The sequence below is a fragment of the Lepidochelys kempii genome, chromosome 22, assembly GCF_965140265.1.
Source record: "Lepidochelys kempii isolate rLepKem1 chromosome 22, rLepKem1.hap2, whole genome shotgun sequence".
Taxonomy (NCBI): Eukaryota; Metazoa; Chordata; order Testudines; family Cheloniidae; genus Lepidochelys; species Lepidochelys kempii.
The window spans coordinates 14800061-14825107 of record NC_133277.1 but is presented as its reverse complement, the minus strand read 5'-3'; positions in this window follow the sequence as shown (position 1 = coordinate 14825107).

The following is a 25047-nucleotide window of genomic DNA, read 5'->3' as shown; positions in this document are numbered from 1 at the left end:
AACAAAAGATAATAGGGAAATTTATCATGTTTGCTCAATAAAATAATCTCTTTATGACTTTATTCCTCCTCTCTTTATCTACCTTTATTGTCGCCTACATTATTCTAGGGAACAGAGGGTATTAGTGAGACCAAGCCCTTGATGTGTGTTGTTCCTTTATTTTCCACAGGGTGTTTGTGACGTTTTCCAATGGCTCTACACTGCTCCAGAAGACAACCCTGAGTACAGGTAAATCAGCCTAATATGCATGTATCAAATGACAAAGCAGTTGAACGGATTCATTTTTTTTTATTGTGGCTTTTGTGAAATAAGAATCAATTCCATCTTTTTCAAGACAAACACCCATTCTCTCCTGTAATGAAATATAAGGCAAAGACACTAAAACCAGTTGAAAATTGGCATCCGCATAAAATGAGGGTCACAAAAATATCATTGACATCTTGAAAAATGTCAGGTGGCTTTAAAAGATACAGAGTAGATATAAATAGGAGATCCTCAGCTGGTGTAAATCAGCATCACTCCATTGGCTTCAGTAACAGGCCTGATCCTCAAAAGGGCGTAAAGGGCATAACTCCCTCAACTTCAGTAAAGCTGTGGTGTCTTACACCGCTACAGGATCATCATTTGTCCGCAGCTTCCTCCTCTAATGCAGCTGAGCACAGTAAGAACTGATTATAGGAACTACATGGCACACTACAGACTAATTCCCAGTAAGTCTATCTGGAGGTTTTTCAGGCCATTTCCTTCCTGTAGCAGGAGGATCACTCTGTGTTCAGAGCAAAGCTAATCCTGTTCTTGTTCAATGTGGCTGTCTCATGAAAAAGCATATTTGGTGCCTTGACGGATGGTCACTGACAGCTGCTGCGGCTGCAGACACACAGAAGGGAGTTCTGATCGGAACAGCACCTCCCAGCCTGATCCAATGGGACCTTTGAATATAGATCCAGTAGGTCCTGCTTGGCACTCAGCCCCAGCTGTCCAACTGGACACCAGGAAATCACATGCCGTTGTGGTACCATCAGTGAAATGATGAGGGAGGGAGCAGGTGCTGCCCTGTGATGTTGGCACAAGGCATGGGATGTGTCCTTCTGCTTAACTTCTCTGCCACACACACAGACCCTGCTGAGATTGTGGCTCCACACACCAAACCAAAGGGACCTCTGCTGTCCTTGATCCCATTTATACTTATTCCACAGAAGGGAGAGACTTCTTTCTCTCACTTCTCCGCCCCAAGGCACCTAAGACAGGATCTTCAAATCCTTTTAATCTGCAATGCTCCACTGAATTCAATGGAGCAATGCCAGTTTACCCCACGGGCAGATCTGATCCCAATTTCTGAGAGATACATGCAGCAACAGGAATTGATGCACCGTCTTGCAGTGAGCCCACAGTTCATCCGCTCCGCCGATTTCTAATCCTGGTTTGCTTCTGCATTTCAGCATCTTCAATCACACCTGCGTCGACAACAAGAATACCCACCACCAGTTCCGTCTCCACAGTGCAGGCCAGCTCCTTCCTCCTGGCAGCTGTCCACCTGCTGTCAATCTTTGTTACCGGCAAACTGTTCTCCTAGTGGGAAACGCACCCCAGTTGAGCCACGCCCTTCCATCTTTGCTTTCTACCTGGATGCAAGGGTGGACAGCTGATCTACTCAGGAAGTCTCTCTTCTACTGTTATGTATTTAAGCATGATGACTGCACTTTCTTTTACACCCTACTCAACCAGAGAGCTGACACCCAACCCCATTGCCAGCAGCAGGAAACACAGGAAGAAATTCTGGCACATACTTGTCTCAAGAGTTTTCATGAGCTGAAATGTTCTGTAACAAGTCAGGATTCGATACATTCATAGAGTGTAGAATAGCGTCGGGTAGAGTAATCTGTCAAAAGGTGATTGAACAAGGTAACACCAAGGGTTCCTTCCATCCTGATCTCCTATAGTTCTATGAAGCAGAGACAGCATGTGCCTTCCACCAGGAGGGCTAAACTGTTTTCCACATTAGGGCACTGCAGGTTGATAAATGGGCATGGGGAAGGGTCTTCCACAGCTGCTGCTGCATCCCATTTGCTGTGGACACATCCCATTTGCAGTGTCTTTCTGAGCCAGTACCTCCTGTATGTGACTCATCAACAGTCTACAGGGCCCTAACTGGGGAGGGGCACTGTAATCAGTCGGACTTGCAGAGAATTGTGAAGGGCAGGGCAGACTTACACAGTTCAGACTGATTTAAAGCCTGCATGGGATACAAATTTAAATGATCATTAAATAAGTAAATACACCCTGTTTTTCAGTCTAGCCTGCCATATGGAGGCAAGTCCTTTCCATAAATCAAGCTAGAACCCCCTACTGGCAGGGCCTCTCCATGAAGGCCCCCTAACTGGAATTCCCTGCCAGTTTCAATCCTTGGCCCAAGATAACCTGTTGTACTTCAGGGCACCCTGCAATACCCTCCTTGATTTTTCTCTGGTGTTTTGGGGCAGAAACCTGAGATGAAGGAAGGGTTAGATCTCTGAAATGAGTAGGAATATTTTTAATAGACAGCAGATGATTTTTACTGCCATGTTGGCTGGGACGTGCCGTTGAATTTGTTGATCCATTTTCTTGTTGAGATTTTGGGGTTTTTTTGTATGGACTGCGTTCGTTTAGAAATTGTTAAATGGCCGTAGAGAAGTAGATTTTCTTACACAAATCTAAATAAATTAATGAATAAAATACTTCATATTGTGCCTGGGGCTCTTTCTTGGCTTTTCCATGACGTTTCTTGGAAGAGCTGGGTGACAGAAATGACTCTAAATACTGTGAAATGCTTGGTTTCTGCCTATAGAGGAGCACTTAAATGTTACGGTGAAAGACCAAGGTCAAAATCTCCCTTTAGTTGCTCCCTGGTAATCTTGTTCAAGTCAATATGGTGTAACTGTGGGTGAATTGTTTCCTCCAAAGCATGTGGCATGTCTCAACTGCAAAATGTCTAGTTGCTGGCTGGTTGATGTGTGAACGTGCATTGTGGGGAATGGACAGTTGTGTTCAGAAACAATAAGTCATTGCAAGGCATCTGGGGTGCATGCTTCAATATTGCACCAATTCATGTAGGATGCTCAGAGAGGCAGTAACACAATTCCAGTAATCCACCTGCCATTCCCTTCCACCCCAGGATACTGGGATCCAAAACATCACAGTAGTTATATATTCCCTGGGTCAAAGATTTAACTAAACTTCTCACTTCTTAGGTTTCAGAGTAGCAGCCGTGTTAGTCTGTATCCGCAAAAAGAAAAGGAGGACTTGTGGCACCTTAGAGACTAACCAATTTATTTGAGCATAAGCTTTCGTGAGCTACACACAGTATGCATCCGATGAAGGGAGCTGTAGCTCACAAAAGCTTATGCTCAAATAAATTTGTTAGTCTTTAAGGTGACACAAGTCCTCCTTTTCTTCTCACTCTTAGTATCTCAGAGTGAACAGGATGTAAACTGCCCATATTATCCATATAGCTAGCCCCCTCCCTCTCATAAACCCACATTCAATTTCTGTGAATTAGTGTTAATTGGTCAATTTTAATTTGAAGTGGACTAAATGGTGAACTGTTCAAGCCAGAGTGCCCCAGAGCACTGTGAACTGCAGGGGGGCGGGGGGTTGCAGGTGGGAGAATGGAGCTGGGAACTGAAACGCCACATTTCCAAGGAGATTGAATGCCCAGGAACAGTTGATTCCTGTTGTTCCTGCCTTCTGCATATTGACTCCTCAGTCATCAGGACATGGCTGTTCTTAGGAAAGGTGAGACTTTTTTGCTAAAGAAATGTGTGCAACATTTATAGCTAAAACATAATGGGCATGATTCAACCCTGCCCCCTGTGATTGTCACCACCCAGCTGGAGAGGTGGGTGTTGCTTCTGAAATGCATTTGTTTGTTACTTAAATATGTTCCATTGTCTCTTGGCCAGCTCACAACTTAGAAAGGGTTGTTTTGTGATCCCAGCCACTCATTCTTTATGCTTTTCTCTCTGCTTCAGTACTTCTTCCTCCCAAATAATGTTAGGGGTGGGATAAAAGGATGTCGCCTCTCACTGCCTCCCTCCCCTGCATAATGTTGAGGCTCTGGGTGAAAGGGTCAGAGCTGTTTTAAAGGGACATGTGAGGCCAGATTAGCCTCTGACTTAATATTTATGGAAGTTGTGGAGAGTCTGTTCCATGGTGAATCTGAACCTTAAGCTCCAGGAATCGCCTTTCAGAGACTCGCCTAGGCTAAACTGCAGCATTAAATGAACGTCGGCTGGCGCTAGCAGGCAACTGGCCGCAAGAGAGCAGCATCTCAGGAACCTGCAGTATGGAGGGCTACCCAGCCAGCTTCAGGCCTCTGAACCGTAGTGACAAACCCCAGCCTGGCTTGTGGGATCCATGGATCTCAGAGATGCTGGGCTTGAAGGCCAGAGAGTCTGTCAGCACTGGGGGAACCGTCAAATGATGGCCTCATTAGGGGAGAGGGTGTCCCCTAAGGCCTTCAGGAGGAAGGCCCAGGATCAATCAACTCTGATTTTGTAATCTTCCATCCACTGAATGCTGCCCACTAGTCTTTCCTTGCACCCCTCCCCTCCAGTGATATCACAACACAAAGGTAAACAGGTGGGGCTATTGTCTTGCATTCCTACTGTGAAGGGTTATTCTGACCTCAAGGGTGCAGCTGCAAAAACAGGCCAGAGTCTTTCACTTTAGTTACTTGCACCTCCAGCGAAGTGTAAATAGAGCTTTCAAGCAAAGGCTCAGGAGTAACTTGATAGATAGATAGGTTTCAGAGTAGCAGCTGTGTTAGTTTGTATTCGCAAAAAGAAAAGGAGTACTTGTGGCACCTTAGAGACTAACCAATTTATTTGAGCATAAGCTTTCATGAGCTACAGTTCACTTCATCGGATGCATTCAGTGGAAAATACAGTGGGGAGATTTATATACATAGAGAACATGAAACAATGGGTGTTACCATACATACTGTAACCAGAGTGATCACTTAAGGTGAGCTATTACCAGCAGGAAAGCTGGGGGGGCGGAACCTTTTGTAGTGATAATCAAGGTGGGCTGGAAATGGTATGCTGATATGCTTTCTGCTTGTCAGCTTCACTCCCTTAATTATCTGCTGTTCTTCTCTCTTATCACATTGCCCACACTCACCCTCTGCTCTTTCGCTGATGCTCGTTCTGGGAACTCTTTTCCAGATTACCACTTGGGGATGAAATGCTCTCTTTATCGAACTGATTCCTAGCACCACTGCCCCTCGCTTCCTTCCAGTACCACCTCAAGACCCATCTCTGATGTGACACACACCAGAAATCTGTCTCCAGCGATGTACAGCAGACAGGGAGGGCTTATTGCAGAGGCTTTAATGATTTGGAACTACCGCATGATCTAATTATAGTTCCCACCATCCTTCCTTGGGTTGGTCACGTTCACTTGGTGCTTCTTCTTTCCTATTGCATTTCAGGGCAGTGACCCCCTCTGCCTCTCCATTTGTGCAGCACCTAGAACAGTAGGGCCTCCCTCAGGCACCACAGTACAAATAACTATCTAGACTGCAGGGCTCTCAGGCCAGCTTTCAAATGTCACCTACTGATCTTGACACTGGGCATGTATACATTTCAGGGCTCCTTAGAACCATGCTTTCTTGCAGAACGTGCAGATCCAAAGGGGTGCCGGTGAGTTTGCGGTTACCCCAAAGATCCTGCCCAATCAGATGATGTGATTTATCCTAAAATGCCCACTACTAGATTCATGCCATGCCCTGTAGAGCACCTGGATCTTTCTAGATGTTTATCCTGTGCTTGGGATTTAAGCAGTCCATATGTGTATTGATCTAAATTCACACCACCTCTGTATTGCTGATCAAAGCAAGGGATTGGAAATCAGGATTCTTGGGTTCTAGTCCCAGCTATGACATTGATTTGCTGTGTGACCTTGAGGAAGGTGTTTCCTTGATCTGTGCTGCATCTGAAAATTGAGATAATAGTATCTAGGTTGCAGGGCTCTTGCGAGGATTAACATATTGTTTGCAAAGTGTTTTGCATTTCAATAGCTCTTTTCATATTGTTGGTTTATCATCAAAGGTTGGGGGCAGAACTTTGAATGTATCTTTCTGGCATTCCCGTAGGACTAATTTTCTCTTGAGATGAACATTCCCAGGAGCATTAGACATCCCCAGTGCACTCCTCTTTCTTCTCCCTTCTTTGTTAGAAAATGACCATTATTCTAGTGCTACATAGTGGAGACAAAAAATAAATACAAAGGAACATCAGAGCTAATGTTTAATCATCCCAGGAACTTTTAACGAGCCTTTTCCCCAAATTCAAAACATGCAAAACTTTCTCACCACCCATAGATGAAACCACATAGCCTGTTCCAGGAGGAACAGGATATTTTTCCCAGGGATGAGCATGGGACATCCCAGGGATGGGATATGCTGGCAATAGTTAGTTATTTGACCAAGCTCTGCCTGGCTCATCGTGGGGAGGATGGACTGCTCTGGGATGCTGCCCATTGGGTTCCTAGAGGCCTGGCCAAATGGTCTGCTCTAAGTAGTTGCATGCTAATATTTCATCTCACCTCAGCACCTGCCCCTCTGTATATGGGGGAATTTCCTCAGCAGTCCCGCAGGGGGATGATGTGTATTAATACCAGAAAATCCTTTTGAGATCTGTAGAGGAAGGTGCTGGAAGAGGGTTGAGGATTAATGTGTTGATTGTTGTTATATTTTTTCTTCTTTCTTCCTTTATCCTGTGCCCTTAAGTATATAGGGTGGCCAACAATTTCCACCATTTATTTTGGTCTTGTGCTGGTCTGTTCAGACTTCTGAGTGTCATGTTCATGGACTTGGCTTCTCTCCCTATTGTTCTATGTAATGTTTCTCTAAGTCACCCTCTTCCCAGGTTGTGTTTGCGTATCACTTGATGTGGAAATCATGTTAGTGGCATCCTTAAAGCGTACCTTAAATACATCCCTCATCTTCTTCTTACCATGTTTGTTGCTTACATTAGTTTGCTCTCCTTAGAATTTCTGATGTTCCATGAAATTCTTTCAAAGGGACTGAAGATTTTTCCCAGGAATTTACTCAGGAATGAACTGATCTCCATGACTTTGCTCTGTGAAGGAGGAGAAACACGATGCCAGTGTTAAAAATTCATATTTTTGTGTCGGTGCTACTTTCCCAAATCTTTTCAAGTTTACGAAAGCTGGTTTTTGCTTTTGATGTTTGTTGCTTGACATCTAGCCTGGTGCCAGCATCACTGCACATCTCACTCCTTAAGTAGGTAAAATGACTCGTTACCGTGTTTCTCCATCGAAGCTGATGGTTGCTTTTGGAACACGGAGAGCCACAAATTCTGTCTTCGCCTTATTGATGAACAAACCAACCAAAGCGTGACTTTTTTTCCCTGTTAAGCAATGGCTCAGCAATAAAGATGTTGGCAAACACAAATAGATGTCAATCCCTCTAGTTAAGCAATAAATGGCTTTGTCAGAGTCACAAAACCGGGCACATAATCTTTGTTTATGGTCTTTCATTATTAGGGGAAGCACACTCCACCCTTCTGCAACTTTCAGATGATGACGCACAATAAGGTAGAGTTGAGTTCTGACAAGCTGCCAGTGAGCTCAGCTGCCAGAGCCCCTCAATGCTTAGGAGAGATGGGCTGTTCCCTCCATTCGTTCTAGGAGCCTGTTTTATCCTGCATTACAACTAAGAAAAATCACCTCCATTCCCGAGGGGAAATCCTACTGCTTAGCAAGTGGGAAATCAAAATTTCGCCAGGGCTGAAGGGTTTAGATGCTGGTGGTGGCTCACAGTTACAGCACCTAGCAGAGCATGGAGGTGATTCTACTCTAGTCTACATAGATTCGTATGGCCCTGTGGCAGAGTGCAAGCAGCAATGCCCTGATCACTGACGTCACTACGGCATGGAGAACGCTGCAAGCTCCTCGTGGACATGCCACATGGGCCACTGTGGCCTGCAGGAGTGCCCAGCAAGGAGCAAAGCCGGGTATGTATAAACCCAAGGTGGAAAGGACTGAGCTGGATAGAGAGCCTGGGTGAGCCCGACGCTGTGAGGGCACAGGAGAGCCTCCCAAGGGGTGTCTTAGCTCAAGTGATTGTCTTTCCTTCCTGTTTGTTTCCCCACAGCTGTGCTATATCCAATATAGTCAGACCGGGAGAGTCCCAATAAGCAGCTCAATGAACAGCATTCACAAAGTATTACAGGCAGCTCCAAATCCATCACACCTGGTTCTCTCCACGCCCAGAGCCACCCGCATTTCCTATATCAAGGGTACACCTGCTACAGTCGGTCAGCCTTTCCTCGCAGGTTTCTGACACCTGCTAACAAGGTGGGTCAACAGAAGAGCGTGGACCTCAGTTACAGAGGCCCCTTGCCCTACCCCAGTCCCTCAGTTTGGTTTTCCTTTGGAAAGCGGTGTCCTCTGCATTAAGGGAATTACTCCTTGGGATGCATAAACAGGGAAATCTCAAATAGGAGGAGAGAGGTTATTTTATCTCCGTCCGCTGCTGGAATCCTGTGTCCTGTTCTAGTGTCCACAGTTCAAGAAGGATGTTGATAAACTGGGGAGCGTTCAGAGAAAAGCCGCAATTCGAAAACATGAATTATAGTGAAATACTCAAGGAACTCAATCTATTTAGCTTAACAAAGAGAAGGTTAAGCGGCGATTTGATGACAGCCTATAAGTATGTTCATGGGGAACAAATATTTAATAACAGGCTCTTCAGTCTATCAGACAAAGGTAGAACATCATCCAGTAGCTGGAAATTGAAGCGAGACTGGAAATAAGGTGTACGTTTTTAACAGTGAGGCTAATTAATGTTTAAAACAATTTACCAGGGGGCATGGTGGATTCTCCATCACTGGCAATTTTTAATGGATGTTTGTTCTAACAGATCTGCTCTAGGAATTAGTTTGGGGAAGTTCTATGGTCTCTGCTATACAGGAGGTTGGACTAGATGATCCCATTGATCTCTTCTGGCCTTGGAATCCCGTGAGATGAGCTGTCTGCCCTGGGTTAGCATCCAGGAATCTTGGCCAACATATTCCATACAGTTGTTGGGAACACTGGGGCATGGCCACTAGGTAACTCGAGGGGATGGAAGACCACAAGTGTCGATGAAGCCCCCTCGCACTAGGCCCCGGTGTCCTTGGCCCCCCCCTCCTGCCTGGAGGCACTCGCAGCAGCTCTGTGTGCTAGGCCCAAGTGTCCTTGGCCCCCCCGCCTGGAGGCACACACAGCAGTTATGCTGAGAATCTGCAACAGTATGTTGCAGAGTCAGACTGCCTGAAACTAAGCAAGGCCAAACAGGGGAGATATGGAAGAACAATGCTGAATAAAGCAGCTTTATGTATAGTTTAACAAATGATACAGAGAATCAGGGAACTAGCTGGGAACTGGATTGGCTGGCTATATGGATACTTGGGGCAGCTTGCTATTGGATAAGTATGCTGGGAAAAAGGATGTATAAAAGCCTGTGTAACTTCCTGCTCTGTTGTGCAGGATTTGAGATTTTATTCTCCCTGTACCTTTTTGAAGCTTCAAATAAACTTTTCTGCTTCTCCACCCCGTTGTGATTATTGGGTGTAGCACACCGGGTAACGAACCACTCAAGCTGTTGTTCAGCCTCTCGGCACTGGGTGCCGGCAACACTATCAAAAGGTCAAGACCCACCTCTGACTGGCCTATGATGCCAGTATCATCACCCACTTGCTAAAATTTCCAACAAACACCTTTGTGCTGCCCCTGACAGCTGGGAGGAGCTACCCATAGACACCTGCAAAGCTGCTTCTTTGTCCTCCTTTAAATCCCTCCTTAAAACTCCCCTTGGCTATGATGCCTACCAAGGACGTGACAACAGTTATATCACAGGTGAGCAAAGACCACAGCCTATCGCGCTGGCCAGGATGGACTCATTGTTTCCTTGCTCTGCTAACGGTCTCTGTATGCATCTGTCGTCTCTCGTCTTATACCGAGATTGTCAGCTCTCCAGAGCAAGGGCCGTCTTTTCGTTCTGTGTTTGTGCAGCACCCTAGAACACCGGGGTCCTGATCTGGGACTCAGAGCTCCTAGGTGCTACGATAATACAAATGATAAATAATAACAACATTCCTGTCTGGTGATCTCATTGCAGCCGGGGGAAATAAAGCAGAAGCATCGTCCGTGTCCTGTCCCGTCCCCCATCCCCCCCCCCCCCCGACCCCGAAACTACAGCTTGTGCACTAATCTCTCATCACAGCCAGAAAAACAGGCCTGAGCAGAGACAGCAATTGTCTTCCCTCTGGCTTTGTTCCTTCGCAAAGGGATTTTCCAACAATGTGATCAAATGGGCTAGCTACCCTGAAATACAAACAAATCTGTCTGCAAAGCACCACGGGCCATTCTTCTGGGGTGGCTAAACAGGTTATTCCCTCCCTTGCTAAACACTCATGTTCCTTAAGCAATAACTGGGGAACAGTGACATAGAGGAACCACCTGGCTCCCATGGGCCAGCCTGGCCTGCCCCCTTCTGAATGCACAGAAGAGCTGTGAGAAAGAGCATAGGGCCTTCCACATTGTGTTTAAGACAGAAACTGAAATGGTGCCTACAAAGCGCAGTGGCCAGCGCAGATGGCGAGAGCCGGGCAGCTGTGGCCCGGGTGCGGGGTGGCTGTAGGGTGGCTCCGTGAGCTCCATCTCAGCCGGAGAGCAGCCATGGCTCTTACATGTGGTGTGTGCTACGACGGGGACAAGGAATGGCCTCTCGGATCCTCTCCGCTAGATGCTGTGGGGCCTAAGGGGGGTGCAGAAGAGAAGACATCTCACACTAAAGTTGCACTGTGTTGTTAAGGGGAGCCTTTGGTGTGAGGAATAGCAGGCTGTTGTCATGTACAGAACAATGAGTTCAGAGCAAACACCAGGCAGTCAGCTGCCACACGCTCGCTCCCCCCTGCCCTCCAGCCGAGGAGGGGTTCAGGAAATCAATTAACACACCACCCAGAACATGTGACAAGCAGCTGCCAAGGAAAGCAGCTGACTATGAAAGGAGGCTGCTTGGCTGCATGGGCTTCTGCAGGCAGCTGGGTGCGAAGACAAGACCAGAAACCTCACATCTCGGCCCAGTTCAGAGAACAGGCCCTTTGACACTGACTGAATCTTGTGACGTGTCCCCGGGCCGGGCTGGTGATGACTTCTCATAGTGCGTCAGGTTTCAGAGCAGCAGCCGTGTTAGTCTGTAGTCGCAAAAAGAAAAGGACCTTAGAGACGAACCAATTTATTGGAGCATGAGCTTTCGTGAGTTACAGACACAGACACACTGACCCTCTGTTCTCCCCCTGCTGTGTGCAGAGCCCCACACTGCTGCGAACAGCAGGAAGTCTGTTCACATGCAATCCCACGGCCACTAAACGAGAGGGGTAACCTGCCTTGGAGAAGGCAAAAGGGAAGCAGCCTGTGCCAATGCCGTGTCTTCCTTCAGGCTGCGGGTGGGTCTCGCTTCCCCCGCTTCACCTCAAAACAGGAAGCTGCTGAGGCAAAAGCCGAGGCTCAGTGCTGCAGCTCTGCTCCATGGGGATGGGGTGCTGTGGGACCTGCTGTCGGAAGGGATGGTGGAGGAATGGGATGCTATGGACCCCTCTCCATGGGGACAGTATATCATGGGGTCCTGTGGGTCAGGATGTCAGCCCTGGGGCTAGTGTGCCTCACCCAAGTTAAACAGCTACCTCAGCTGCTCTGAAGCATTCATGGCAAATCAGTATTGCCCTGAGGCCAGTTGTCTATCAGTGAATCTTGTTTAACTTGTTCCTTTGTAAAACCAAAAGGAGTACTTGCGGCACCTTAGAGACTAACAAATATATTTGAGCATGTAGGATTCTAGGTCACCACAGAACTGTATCATGTTCTTGGGGGTGGAGGGGCAGAAGGAGAGGACCCGAGATAGGACAGATTCTTCTGCTGGGCTAAGAGTATAGTTGGATAGATTAACCATATTGCTGGGTGGGTTAAGGGAACCACTGTGTGGCCCCTTGTGGCATGTAGTAGTTTAGATAGTTTAGTGTCCTTTTTCTTTTGTAGAGAAGCAAAGTGTGTGTTGTAAATGGCTTGTCTCGGGGCCTCTCCTTCAGCCCCTCTACCCCGACGAACATGGTACAGTTCTGTGGTGACCTAGAATCCTATATGCTCAAATAAATTTGTTAGTCTCTAAGATGCCACAAGTACTCCAGTTCTTTTTGCAGATACAGACTAACACGGCTGCTACTCTGAAACCTGCCATTATGCAAGGCACTGAATTTAGCTGTATGGAGTGGAAATCTATCAACTTCATGAAAATATTTTTACAGATACAGACAGACATCATCTTCCTTTCCAAATGCAAACAGATGGACATCGTACCAAAAGGACTGAAGGTAAAAAATCCATTACAATCTACACACCACACAGACTGTGCTGACAGCTTGTGCCACACGCTCTCAAAGAAACTGCGGAATCACCTGATCAACATCCTCTACAGCAAACAGGGAAAGATTAAGAATGAGCTCTCAAAACTGGATACTCTCATAAATAAACAACCTTCCACACAAACTTCCTCGTGGCTGGATTTTACAAAAACTAGACAAGCCATTTACAACACACACTTTGCTTCTCTACAAAAGAAAAAGGACACTAAACTATCTAAACTACTACATGCCACAAGGGGCCACAACAATGGTTCCCTTAACCCACCCAGCAATATTGTTAATCTATCCAACTATACTCTTAGCCCAGCAGAAGAATCTGTCCTATCTCAGGGCCCCTCCTTCTGCCCCTCCACCCTAGTTCTGTGGTGACCTAGAATCCTATATGCTCAAATAAATTTGTTAGTCTCTAAGGTGCCACGAGTACTCCTTTTGTTTTTGCAGATACAGACTAACATGGCTGCTACTCTGAAACTTGTTCCTTTGTGTCATCTATCACTGCAGCGGCCTCTTCTCCTGGTACCTGGACTCAGTTGAGTTCTCTAGCATGTTCCTATCAGAGCCCAAGTTCAGGGTTCATTCCCACTAAACCCCAGGATCTCCCCAGCATCCCAGGGGATTTTGAACAGAGGGGACTGCGACAGGTGAACCTGCCTTTCCTGCCTCCCTGCCGGAGGCTCCACGGTCCTACTACACCCTGCCCAGGAAAGCAGTAGCAAAGGTGGGTCCTTTGGGCCTGCCTAGAGAAGCCTCGTGCAGGCAGCCAATCAGAGCCCTGCTGGCCCAGATAAAAGGAGCTGCAGGGCCCAGGTAGCTCAGTCCCTGGCTGGGGGGGCCTAGAGGGGTGGGTCTAGGAGCTGCTTTCTGGCCACAGGTGCTCAAGGGGTGGACAGAGTTTGGTTCTGGCTGCAATGGCTTAAGCTGGGGGGCAGGCCCTGAGAACTGAGGCAAGGGTGAAGATATAGGGGCCAGGTGGGAAAAGGTCCAGGGAGGTAGCAGCAAAGAATTGAAGTGAACAAAGCGTGGCTACTGTTTATAGGGTTCCTGAGTCAGAACCTGGAGCAGGGGATGGACCTGGGGTTCCCCTATGAGCGAAGTGGTGCAAACCCTGATAATGGGACAAGGCTACCTTGGAAGCCCAAGCAAAGGGCTGAATTTAAAGGGCCCAGAGCAGGGGCTGGAGACCCTGGTGAGAGCAGACAGTTTTTTGTTGGATTCTTTGCTACCCCCAGAAGGGATTCATTTTGACTGTGTGACCCAGTTTGAGGACCGAGCCAGTGAAGACCTGCCAAGTGAGGCCAACAACTTACAGGTGGCACCAGGAGTGGGGAAAGGACCACACAGCAGCAGGAGGAGGTGAGTGTCCCACCATTACAGGGGTCTTCCATGTAAGCAGCCCTGAAGCTGCAGACTAGCAGTGCAGGGAGAAATGTTATGAGCTGCCTTGGGCTGAATCCCATTGGGGACCCAGGCATGTTCTGTATTAGATCCTTCTGCACAAAGCTGAGACCAGGACAAAAAGAAAAGGAGGACTTGTGGCACCTTAGAGACTAACCAATTTATTTGAGCCACTCTTAGAGCCACTTAGTGACTCTAAGGTGCCACAAGTACTCCTTTTCTTTTTGCGAATACAGACTAACACGGCTGTTACTCTGAGACCAGGACAGTTCAAGGAATCATAACACCTAGAAACAGAAAATCCCTGACTCCATCTCCCCTTGCCAAGTGCAGGGGAGATTGCATAATATTGCATATTGACTTTGGCTTTGCTCAGTCTAGTTTAAAATGGGCCAAGCATGTCCCCCTGAGGGGAAGAAGCAACCTACACAGGAGATAGATAATAACTGGCAATAGAAAGAAGTAACAGGTACCTAGCATGCTCTGGGATGCTGCATAATAGCACTTCACCCACCTCTAGTGCCAATAGGCCCTTCCTGTCACTTATTTATTATTCTCTGTATTACAACAGTGCCTAGAGGCCTTCACCGAGATTCCTATTCATAGGTTTTAAGGCCAGAAGGGGCTATTCTGATTACTTAGTCTGACCTCTTGCATAACACAAGCCAGAGACTCTCACCCACTGGGGCCCCATTGTGCCAGGACAGACTATGAGAGAGGCCCGGAAGAGCTTGCAAGCTAAAGAGACATGGTAGGCAAAGAGAGGGAGAATTATTATCACCATTTTAGAGATGGTGGCGGGGGGGAGGGGGACTGCAGCTCAGAGATTAACTGGTTTGCCCTGGCAAGGTCAGCCTTTGGCAGAGCAGAGGGCTGAAGTTAGCTCTCCGTGATGCCTGAACCACAAGACTACTTTGTCTTCCAGGGCGTTGCCCAGCTGTCTTCTCCTTGCCCCATTACGCAGTAGCACAGTGTGCGTCTCCCAAGCTGAACTATATGAATTCTTTTCTGGCACTGATCACCCTTCTGAACCCTTGTCTGCCTTCCCTGAGAATCCCGTCCCAGCTGTGAACGAATCTTGTCTAATGGGAGATGACTTGTGGTCTCCATCCCTTGTCCCAGAGGGTAAGGGAAATAAGCCAAATTAACTGGGAAAAAACCTCCCAAATGATGTAGTCATGCAGTTTGAGCAGAGTCATCTGGGAAATTACCTTAGCCATTCCATCTGCCTGGTTGCTTTCCTGCAACACACACGATGTCATGTGGCTGTGTTTATTGAGGCTCTGAGTTCCGGCATGGCATACTTTCCACTTCGACAGCGACTGTGCTCCTTGCAATGCAGAGCAGAACTAGAAATGACAAGCTGAGCCCTGCTGCTAAGGTGGCCTTCCTCTCCAAAACAGAAACCTTCGCTGCCACTCACAGGCTGAGCAGGTAATAGGACACAATCAGCCTTTCGGGGGAAATTTTTTTGTATCCCAGGAGCCACTTGGACAGTTGTTGTCTGGCAAAGATGGGTCAAGCCTGTTTGTTACCCACGATTCCCTATTCAACCAGGACAGCATCTTGAGCCACCAGCAAGGGGGCAAATGACTTTTGCAGGCAACTTCTCTGCTAAGTCCAGGCAAAGGGCAATATATAGTGAAAGAGATGGGGCTTCTCTCAGGTTTGGACTTAAAAGGAGATTTGTCAATCCTGAGACCTTTTTTTTTTGTCCAGAGAAAGCTGAGATTCCATAGGCCAGGTCAATGCTTCGGGGGATTGTTTGCATGTGTAGCTAGAATGTATGTAGCAATTTCTATTTAACAAACCATTACACAGTTTGTGTGATATTTAAATATGGGTCATGGCATAATGTATGTTCTGAGACCAAGATCTCAAGCGCATTGTACAATGGTACACAATTAGCCTGTGGAACTAGCTGTCACAAGACATGATGGTACTAGAATTTTGGATGGGAACTAAGCCCTCAAATTTCCCTAAGTGATGGGATTGTGGGAGGGGGTGGAACTCGTGATGGCAGGTTATCCTAGAACTGCAGGGTTTTTTTAAATCTTCCTCTGAAACAGCTGGGGTGGGCCACTGTGGCATGACCAGATATTGGCTGGCTTAGACAGGTGCTCTATCTAATCTGGCAATTTCTATGTTCCTGTGACCAGCAGGAAGATAAAAGCAGAGCAGGTCTGAGCCAGGGAGCACAGCACAGGGAGGAGCTGGGAAAGCAGGGGGGTGCGTTTAAAGCTGCCGGGCAGGACCAAGCTGAGTAACAGAGAACAGGAGAATTAAGAAAGTAGAGAAGCTCTGTGCAGGAAAAGATAGGAAAGTGGGACAGCATCTTCCATGGAGATTTCCCTGACTTCTCCTTCCATTTTTAGATATGAGTGAGAGGAAGTTTCTCTTTCCTCTCTCGTCACTTTTCTTTGCTATCCAATGGCAAATACAGACACAGCTATTGTCTAGGACCTGAAAAATGGTTCTGTAAGGTTCTGCTCTGATCCCTCAGAAAGGTGACAGCCCAGGGCCTAAAGGTGACATGGGGTAGGGCACAGAGTGTTTGATAGAAGCTGTCTTGCCATTGGCTTCCTAAGGCTGGCTTTGTTTTTCCCCAGCAAATCATGAAGTGATGATGAAAACAAGGAACTCTTTGGGAAATGCAACCACAGTCATTGACACAACTATATACGTGAGGGACAGCCCTGCATGTTCCCCTGGTCTAGGGAAGGATCAATGAAAGGGAAATAGGGGTCGGTGTCTAAAAACTTGCTTTCCTATTCCCCATCCAAGCTAACAGCTTCTGTTGCACATTCAAAGCAAAGAAGCCAAAACTGGAGAGTTTTCTCTCCATGGAAAATTGTGAACAAAGACTAAGGCCAGATGGTAGTGTGGCCGAGCAAATAGGACACCTGATTGGGAATCAGGATATGATAACAGTTCTTATCTTCCTTTGTTATGTGCTTGGAGATCTATGAATGAAAAATACTACAGAAGGGCTAAGTACTATTACTTAAAAATCGTAGCTAGGGAATAACTGCTCTGCATCTGATCCTTGAGACAGCAGCCACTTCCCTCCCTTTCCAGCTGCTAACATCAAATGGATGGGTAATAATTTCAAGGTATTATTGTGGGTCTAACCCTCTAGGTTCAGGGCCTGATTTTCAGGGAGGCAGGACATCTGCAGTTCCCACCCTGACTTCACCTGGAGTTGTAACTGCTCAGGGTTTCTGTAAATCAGGCCTTTTAGCAGAGGGGGCCACCTCTTTCCATCGAGCCACAATGATTTGGGGTCTGCATTGCTGCTGTGTCTCTCCATGGCAGTATCTGTGCCTCTTTTATGGGGCACCTCCATGCTTTCCTCCATTGCTTTCCTGTCCCCAGGAAGCCCCCAGATACTGCTGGTAAGGGAAATATTGGACATGCAGTCAAAGATGTCTCATCAGCAAGGCTGCCACACCCAGCAGGCTCCAAAATGCAGGCTGTAATTTAAAGATCCCCATTGCAGTGATATTCCCCTTCTTTTCCCCATCCCTTCCCCCCCAACTCCTGCTCTCCCTGTGCCTGGCAGAGGCAAAAGCAGAGGGGGTTCTATTCACAGCTATTGCCTTCTCTTTGCTTTTCAGTGACCGTGACTGTGCGTGAGGAGGTAGGTGTCTCTGCTCATTTCCCCTTTATCCAGGCGGCGTTTAGTTTCATTTGGAATTCTAGCTAGCTTGGGCCTTGTCTAAGCTTGGGATTGTCCCTGAGCCAGCAGACAATGAAGCTGTACTGGCCCAGGCTCTGAGTGTAGGCAAGGAAAGCAGCAATTTACACCAGTGGAGTTTTCCTTGGCTTCAAGGAGGGAACAGCAGAGCCAGGGCATTTGTCTGCACTGGGAGATTGAACCTTTGCAGCGACGCCAGGTGATGGTGGCCCACCAATTGCTGAACCCCAAGTGCAGACAAGGCCTTAGTCCTGGGGCATGGCTCAGCAAGGATTGCCTCTCTCCTGCTCCCTGAAGCCCTATTGCTTTGCTAGCAGTAATGAAGTGTTTACCCAACTTGCTAGTTTGCCCAGAGTTTACCCAGCTCACTACAACATGGCCTGCATCAAGCCACAGTAAAACCAATCGCCTTTCTCCCTGCTGGACAACTCCTGTTAACCTTCCAAATAACAATGTGAGCCACAGGTTTGTTTATATTGACTTTCACTTTCTCTTCCTGTCCCTGTGTTAATATATCACTTTGCACCAGACAAGAACTTCCCAATGCAATACACAATTTCATTGACTAAGTTGAACTATCCAGTGTCTGTGAAGAAACTCTCAAATTTGTTTCCCTGGAGCACCTCAGTGAGAAGATTTCATTACTATGCAACTGAAAACAGCTCCTGTTTGTGGGTAGGCTAATTGCTATGTAGCATAAGAAATACCACGGTGATGGGCACAGGATAAGGAGCTAATTAGAATAGAATTATAGAGCATAACATTAAACTCCTTCTTGATTTGCATATCAGGTCTGAGCACTACCAGACAGGCAAGGCACTAAGTCTGTATTGCGCATATGAACTTGCTTTTTGCTCAGTGTTCCAGTGTAAAACTCCAGTTGTCATGTCTGTGTTTTAATCGTCCCCGCAGAGCATTTTATGACATTGGACTGAGTTTCCGCTCTCTATTTGTCCTGTAGATAAACCCCACCAGTGGCATGTTTATGAACATTCTCACACTTCAGGAATACATGAAGGTAATGTTATGGATAGTTCCTTTCATGCGGCTTACAATCCTCTCTGATCGTTGGAGTGATTTCACAAGTATCCGCAGAAAGTTTGGAGGGCCAGAAGGAAGAGGAGTGTGCTATGCGATGCCTGTGATTTAAATTCCCTCTGTGACATTTCCTGGTAATCTGAAATCTGGGGAGCAGGCTTAATCCCTGTGTGCCCTAAACTCTCAAGAGCAGAGGATGAAAGCTACGGGCTGAGTGCAAAGTCTGTGACGTTTGTGCTTTGGATAAAGACCCGAGGACAGTTAGGGGCTGAATTATGAGATGCTGAGGGGACCCAAGCCCCGTGTCTTGCTGGTGGAAAATCTTCCCACTACCAGCCTCCTCGCTAGCCTGTGGTGTGGAGAGGAGCTATTCGACTTCCCCTCACCAGCTGCATAACATGCTGCAGTCTCCCTTTAGCAGTTTCACCCTGGTATCTTCACCTGCCAACAGGGCCGGCTCTCAGTTTTTTGCCACCCCAAGCTCCAAGAGCACAACTGCCCACGCTAAAAAAGATAAAAATGGATGGCTGGAATGCCACCCCTGGAATTGTGCCATCCCAGGCACGTGCTTGCTTTGCTGGTGCCTAGAGCTGGTCCTGCCTGCCAACACCAAATCTCTAGGGCCTCACAGGAAAAGACTGAGCCAAGTTCCCCACATTAAAGAGTCTGGGATTCCCCTAACGGTGTCATAGGGCCTTCCCTGCTCAGCTCTGAGTCCAGGGCACCAGGAATGAGCCTGTAGTGGTTAAAATGTGCCACGCAGATGTACCCACTAATGTCCTTCCTCTCTGCTCCAGGAGACCATCCTGGAGCTACTTGACCACAAGAACCTGGATCAGGATGTGCCCTATTTTGCTGATGTTGTAAGGTAAGTGGCAGGGTTTCGTGGCAGAACTAGATTCTGTGCCTGGGAATTTTAGGGACAAGTGGCTCCCTTCTATTTAACACAGATCTTTCGCTCAGAAGCCATCTGCAACTGCATCTCTCTGTCCTGTCCTGTCAGCCAAATGTAAAAGGCCCCACTTGGGAGGGTGCTCTTGTGGTGCTAATTCTTACCACACTTCCATAGACACCAAATTCTATCCAATGTCCATGGAAACTGGTCAATCTCTGTCTCTGGAATTTCTAACCTGCTTCCCAGGGAGCTTCTGTGCTCAGTCAGCTGTTCAGAATTCTTGAACCTGAATGCACAATTTATTGTTGGTAGTGCCAAGGGGCCAGATCAAGGATGAGGGCCCCACTGAGGCTGGCACTGCAAAAACATGTCACAGTCTCTGGGTCAGTAAATCTACGAAGATTTACTGAATCTTTACAGACAGGCCAAAACAAGCAGAATAGGCCTCTTTATTGGAACATTTCTACAGTCCAAGGGGCAAAGCCCCTAGGGTACGGTTTTGTGTTCAACAAACTGCTTGGCTCATTTGTGACTGCAGAATTGTTATTCTGTGACTCCATGTAACAGGCAGAAAAATACAGCTGAATTTTCAGATCCCAGATTTAAGTTCATAGCCCTGAGTATTAGAAAAATCATAGAAATGTAGGGGTGGTAGGGACCTCAAGAGGTCATCAAGTCCAGCCCCCTGCACTGAAGCAGTGTTATACCAATAAAATGAACACCAGCAGGATCTTATTAAAGGGAAAAAGGCAAAATACCACATTTATTGTGAATACAGAAAGAATCATAGTAAGCAGTTAGTTATAGTTATAACATTCCATTCAATCTCATATTTATTCACACATTCATTCATACAAACATACACACACAGGTTCTGCAAGGTTGTTATCATAGTTACCAGCCTTAGAGTTGCTCATGCCAAGCCACTGGCCAGGTGGCCTGGACATGAGGAGGGAGCAGGGCCTTGTCAGATGCTCATCTGATGCTCCTGGAAGTTGGTTTGCAGAATCAGACCCCAAAGTTCTCACTTTTTAGAGTCTCTTTTTATAGGAATTTCTTCCTATGCCAGTCTATGGGAATTGCTTCATCATGCTGTTGCTGAATCAATCAGCAGATAGCACATTCCTGACGGCTCCAAGATGTTATCTTGTTCTTTGGTTCTCCCATCCTTGAGGCTGTTGGGTGGATTCCAGTCTGCGCTCCGGGGGGGGGGGGGGGGTCATCTGGTTATTTCCACTTGACGCCTTCTTCAGCCGATGGACACTGGATTCTTAGGCTGGCACCTCCCTGATCATTCAGTTATTATCCACACACATCCTCTCTCTATTTTAATCACAATTGTTAATACAACAAAAGGGTGGGGAGTCTCTGGGTGCTGTTTCTGTTGTTAGAGTATCGCTTTGAGTCTCTCTCTCTGTGAATTGCTTTGAGAACAGACTCTGTCTTAGAATGTACTAACACAATTAGCAGCTTGCAAGTTTCACACAAAGAGGGAGAGAAACAGTACCAAAAACCAAGAGACCTCTTAATTAGTAATACCCTGGAATTGAAACTCTGGGGAATCAAACTCATTTGTGATTTTAATACAGAACTTCTTTAATATGATCCAACAGCAGGACCAAGTAAACCTAGATCATCCAAGATAGGTGTGTCTGACCTCTTCTTAAAAACTTCCAAGGATGGGGATTCCACAACCTCCCTTGGAATCCAGTTTCAGAGCTTAACTAGACGTAGAAATCTCCCTTGCTGTAAAATTTAAATTTAACTTCTTGTCCTACGTTCAGTGGACCTGGAGAACAAAAGAATTGTTTTCTTAATAGCAGCCCTTAACATCTAATCCACTGATCAGATTGGATCGGGGAGTTGATTTTATCTAATCTATTGGTATGTGGGTTAGTGGGGGACAAAGATGGGTATCTTTGTGGAATGAATGGTTCAACAGGAATCTCAATGATCAGCAAATTGTTGCGATTTTCTGAGTTGTGGGATTCACCACATTTGGAGAAAAGTCCTTGGGGAAGAGACCTTGAGTTGACACTCCTGATTTACACTCAGGGAAATGAGCAAATAAAGTCCATTGAAATTGCTGGAGTCAAACTGTGTCTGCAAGAGGAGGAACCAAGCCCCCCATTTTCATAGACATGTGCAAAGTGCTAGAGAAATGCACAAGGAGATGGTGATGAGCCAGGTGCTCAGTGGGGCTGGGACAGAAAGACATTCATTACAATCCCACATCAAAGTGCAAGGCAAACTCCAAATACCTATTGTCTATTGATGGGGACTGAACATACTGGTTTAGTTGGTTGTCTAGGAAGGATTGGTTATAGTAGGTGGCTATTCAGTAAAGCAAGTACAGCGCAGTGCACTCACTTATAGGAGTTACTATGTGCAGAATGTCTGTACTGATGCAGTCAATGCAGCCACTCCAGAGGAGCTGGGGTAGGGACTGTGAAGCACAGGCCCAGTAGTGTTTGGAGAGAGTGCCATTTGCAGATGCAGTGCACCAGGCTGCAAGGCACTGGACAGGTGGAATCTGCTGCAAGCTCAGATATATCTGGCAACACCTAGTTTCACCTGAAACAGTGCAGTTCTTCAGCGTTAGACAGCACACTTCTTCCCTTGACTTGCTCCTCTTTTCATCATCAAGCCTCTCTTTCCTCCACAGCACAACAGAGGACCTAGCTGTATATATCTGTACAGACATCCCTCTGGAAGGCATTTCTGGAGGCTGTCCCAAAGTCAAAATCTATGAATTTGACAAACTTTATTGTCTATAAGGCCAAATAGAAGAATCTGAGGATAGTTAGATGCATCCTGAAGCCTAAACCCCCAGGGATTGTGTAATTGGTAAGCAAGACTGATATTGCGAACTTTCAGTCAAAAGAACATTTAACAATTAACAGAAATGATTGTTGCAAAGTCCTTAATATAAGTCATAAAGCTGCATTAAAGGGTTTCCCATCAGATTGGTTGCTTGTGATTCATAAACTTTACTCGCTATTGAAATGTCCTGTGATAATTTTGCAAATGAAACATTTGTGTTACACAAATCACAGTAACAACCCTGACGTTCTTCGCTCCAAACTTGACTTTACAGCTGAAATTTCTTAATAAACAACACAGGAGGTAGTGGAGGAGATTTGTAAAAGTCATTTGGGGGAAAAAAAAAACCTTTTGCAAGGTGAAAGTTTACTATGAGTGCTAATCAATCCGTGCCAAAGGCTATTGTATTTATTTCCCTTATTTATGTGACTCGGACGTACCACTGCAGAATTAGATGTAGCATTTGCCCTGGATCTGCAGTTGCTGATACTTTTCCCTTTCCAGGGGCAAGAACACCAAGACTCTGTCTCATGACCATTGAAATAGACCTGGGTAAAGAGTAGTCTACCAGCCTAGACTCATTTTGGGCATTAAAGGATAACCCAGCAGCTAGAAAAATTTCATTGCTACTATATTAGGCACATAGCTGTTAGTCATCTCCAAGGTGGATGTAGATGCTGAGTGTGGTGCAGTATTTCTATCTCATGTACTGTTTAACTGTTACAGGGGTCATGTGACTTCCTCTGTAGCCCTCTGGTTTGGGTATGTGCATCTGATATCACATGATGCTGGTTCAACTCCCACGTCTGCTTGTTAAGAGATTGGTACCTTAACCTCTTGCCCTCCGAGTGTTCCACTTTCACTATATATCAACTGGGGCAAAGGAAGCTCTCCAAGCCCTCTCTATAGTACAGGGGTTAAGGTGTTCACCTGAGGCATGCGTGCTCCTGGTTCAATTCCCCTAGGTGTTGTTTGAGACAGGAGGGGGTGCCTCAATCTCTTACCGTTCAAGCCTTCCACTTTAACAATATATTAACTGGGCCGAGCTAAGCTTTCAAGTCCCTCTATGGTATGGGGGTTAGGGTGCTCGCTTGGATTGCAGGTGACCCTGGTTCACATCCCCGCTTGGCAGGACAGGAGGGCCTCTGGTGGGCAGGTGAGAGGAGGCCCCTCCTAGCTGAGCAAGAGGCCCAGCCAGGGCCTCTTGCTCTTTTAATTAAAGAGGAAATGCTGCTCTACAGTAAAACCCCCTCTCACTCTTGTCCACCCTGATCAGGATACACGCCCAGGTTGTGGCAGACCCCAGGGCACTCCCCTGCTCTTTTGAGGGGTGTGAACTGGGGGCCGCCACCTCCTGGGAAGAGTCACTGGCGAACGATCCCTGTCCGAATCCCCTCTCCGGCCCAAGAAGACAACAGCCTCTTGAGAAAGAGAGAAGCTTCGGACAAGGATGGCCTACCCCAAAGGACGGTCGCCTAGGAGGCAGGAAATCCCTGTGCAAATTCCCGCTGAACAGGCAGCTGGGGTATTTGAACCAGGATCTCCCCTAACCCAGGCGAGTATCCTACTCACTGGACTAGAGAGTGAGGGTAGCCGTGAGGCTGGCCCAGAGCGCATTTATAGAATCATAGAATATCAGGGTTGGAAGGGACCCCAGAAGGTCATCTAGTCCAACCCCCTGCTCGAAGCAGGACCAATTCCCAGTTAAATCATCCCAGCCAGGGCTTTGTCAAGCCTGACCTTAAAAACCTCTAAGGAAGGAGATTCTACCACCTCCCTAGGTAACGCATTCCAGTGCTTCACCACCCTCATAGTGAAAAAGTTTTTCCTAATATACAATCTAAACCTCCCCCACTGCAACTTGAGACCATTACTCCTTCTTCTGTCATCTGCTACCATTGAGAACAGTCTAGAGCCATCCTCTTTGGAACCCCCTTTCAGGTAGTTGAAAGCAGCTATCAAATCCCCCCCTCATTCTTCTCTTCTGCAGGCTAAACAATCCCAGCTCCTTCAGCCTCTCCTCATAACTCATGTGTTCCAGACCCCTAATCATTTTTGTTTATGATTCGCTGGACTCTCTCCAATTTATCCACATCCTTCTTGTAGTGTGGGGCCCAAAACTGGACACAGTACTCCAGATGAGGCCTCACCAATGTCGAATAGAGGGGGACGATCACGTCCCTCCATCTGCTCGCTATGCCCCTACTTATACATCCCAAAATGCCATTGGCCTTCTTGGCAACAAGGGCACACTGCTGACTCATATCCAGCTTCTCATCCACTGTTACCCCTAGGTCCTTTTCCGCAGAACTGCTGCCTAGCCATTCGGCCCCTAGTCTGTAGCGGTGCATTGGATTCTTCCGTCCTAAGTGCAGGACCCTGCACTTATCCTTATTGAACCTCATCAGATTTCTTTTTGGCCCAATCCTCCAATTTGTCTAGATCCCTCTGTATCCTATCCCTCCCCTCCAGCATATCTACCACTCCTCCCAGTTTAGTATCATCCGCAAATTTGCTGAGAGTGCAATCCACACCATCCTCCAGATCATTTATGAAGATATTGAACAAAACCGGCCCCAGGACCGACCCCTGGGGCACTCCACTTGACACCGGCTGCCAACTAGACATGGAGCCATTGATCACCACCCATTGAGCCCGACAATCTATCCAGCTTTCTACCCACCTTATAGTGCATTCATCCAGCCCATACTTCCTTAACTTGCTGACAAGAATAC